This window comes from Neodiprion lecontei, unplaced genomic scaffold (assembly GCF_021901455.1).
Source record: "Neodiprion lecontei isolate iyNeoLeco1 unplaced genomic scaffold, iyNeoLeco1.1 ptg000113l, whole genome shotgun sequence".
NCBI lineage: Eukaryota > Metazoa > Arthropoda > Insecta > Hymenoptera > Diprionidae > Neodiprion > Neodiprion lecontei.
This window is the reverse complement of record NW_025791874.1, coordinates 1-2,500: the sequence shown is the minus strand read 5'-3', so window position 1 is coordinate 2,500 and position 2,500 is coordinate 1.

Here is a 2,500-nt window from a genome sequence, read left to right as displayed (position 1 = left end):
GGGCCGTCGGGACTCGTTGAAGCTGCGGTACGAGTCGAGCGAAAGGCGACGCGCGGCGTCCCGGAGTCGATCCGGACAGACGGGACTTGTGAAAATTTCGGTCCGAGTCGACCGAAAGGCGACGCGCGGCGTCCCGGAGTCGATCCGGGCCGACGTCGACTTGTAAAACTTTCGGTCCGAGACGACAGAAAGGCGACGCGCGGCGTCCCGGATTCGATCCGGGCCGACGGGACTCGATGAAGTTTCGGTCCGAGTCGACAGAAAGGCGATGCGCGGCGTCCCGGGCCGACGGGACTTGTAAAAATTTCGGTCCGAGACGAGCGGAAGGCGACGCGCGGCGTCCCGGACTCGATCCGGGCCGACGTCGACTTGTAAAACTTTCGGTCCGAGTCGACAGAAAGGCGATGCGCGGCGGTCCCGGATTCGATCCGGGCCGACGGGACTTGCAAAAATTACGGTCCGAGTCGACAGAAAGGCGATGCGCGGCGTGCCGGAGTCGATACGGGCCGACGGGACTCGATGAAGTTTCGGTCCGAGTCGACAGAAAGGCGATGCGCGGCGTCCGGGCCGACGGGACTTGTAAAAATTTCGGTCCGAGACGAGCGAAAGGCGATGCGCGGCGTCCCGGAGTCGATCCGGGCCGACGGGACTCGTTGAAGCTGCGGTACGAGTCGAGCGAAAGGCGACGCGCGGCGTCCCGGAGTCGATCCGGACAGACGGGACTTGTAAAAATTTCGGTCCGAGTCGACCGAAAGGCGATGCGCGGCGTCCCGGAGCCGATCCGGGCCGACGGGACTTGCAAAAATTACGGTCCGAGTCGACAGAAAGGCGATGCGCGGCGTGCCGGAGTCGATACGGGCCGACGGGACTCGATGAAGTTTCGGTCCGAGTCGACAGAAAGGCGATGCGCGGCGTCCCGGGCCGACGGGACTTGTAAAAATTTCGGTCCGAGACGAGCGAAAGGCGATGCGCGGCGTCCCCGGAGTCGATCCGGGCCGACGGGACTCGTTGAAGCTGCGGTACGAGTCGAGCGAAAGGCGACGCGCGGCGTCCCGGAGTCGATCCGGACAGACGGGACTTGTAAAAATTTCGGTCCGAGTCGACCGAAAGGCGATGCGCGGCGTCCCGGAGTCGATCCGGGCCGGGAGCCTGTCGGAACATCGTCATATGAGCCTCGTTCAATTTCGACAAAGTTCCCGGAGTTCAAAATTTTTTCGATAGCCGCGGAGGTTTCGCCCCGTAAGCCGACCGTGCTACCACCGTGCCGGCGCCGACGTCCTAGCGGCCAGGCTCCTACTAGTAAGAGGAGCGAGTCGGTCGGGCCGGTCTCCCGTCGTCCGCCTGCTACGCCGTACCGGTACGTGCTCGAGCACGATACGTACTTCGGCGTAGACCAGGAGCGGGCGTTCGCGGACCGTTCCGTGCCTCGTACCAAAGAAACTACGCGACTCGCGTTGTTTCATCTATCGTCACTGCATTACCGCGGGTCGGTGTCTCAGACCGAATGGCCCTTGACGCGGGTACCAAGAAGTTCGGCTCTCCGTGAAACACGGAAGGCCGAACGCTCCAACGCACGCGTCAACTCGCTTCTTTCCGAGCGTACACTCAAAGACCAGAGATGTTATAACAACGTATCCCAGACGCTTTCAATCTAGCCGACGGGTACGGGAGATCGTTCGAACGCTTATAAGCCGAGTGTCGAAGGTGGCGGCACACGGAACCGGGGCTGCCTGCGCGCAGTCCCGAAACACACAGTAGACGCGCGGCCGACCGGGCTACGAGACCCGGTCGGCGATGGGTGGCGCACGTCCGAGCGAGATTTTGTATCGAAGCTCCCTGGTTGATCCTGCCAGTAGTCATATGCTTGTCTCAAAGATTAAGCCATGCATGTCTCAGTGCAAGCCAAATTAAGGTGAAACCGCGAATGGCTCATTAAATCAGTTATGGTTTCTTAGATCGTACACACATTACTTGGATAACTGTGGTAATTCTAGAGCTAATACATGCAAACAGAGTTCCGACCAGAGATGGAAGGAATGCTTTTATTAGATCAAAACCAATCGGCGGCGGGTACGTCCCGTCCGCCGTTTACCTTGGTGACTCTGAATAACTTTGGGCTGATCGCACGGTCTCGTACCGGCGACGCTTCTTTCAAATGTCTGCCTTATCAACTGTCGATGGTAGGCTCTGCGCCTACCATGGTTGTAACGGGTAACGGGGAATCAGGGTTCGTTTCCGGAGAGGGAGCCTGAGAAACGGCTACCACATCCAAGGAAGGCAGCAGGCGCGCAAATTACCCACTCCCGGCACGGGGAGGTAGTGACGAAAAATAACGATACGGGACTCATCCGAGGCCCCGTAATCGGAATGAGTACACTTTAAATCCTTTAACGAGGATCCATTGGAGGGCAAGTCTGGTGCCAGCAGCCGCGGTAATTCCAGCTCCAATAGCGTATATTAAAGTTGTTGCGGTTAAAAAGCTCGTAGTTGAATCTGTGTC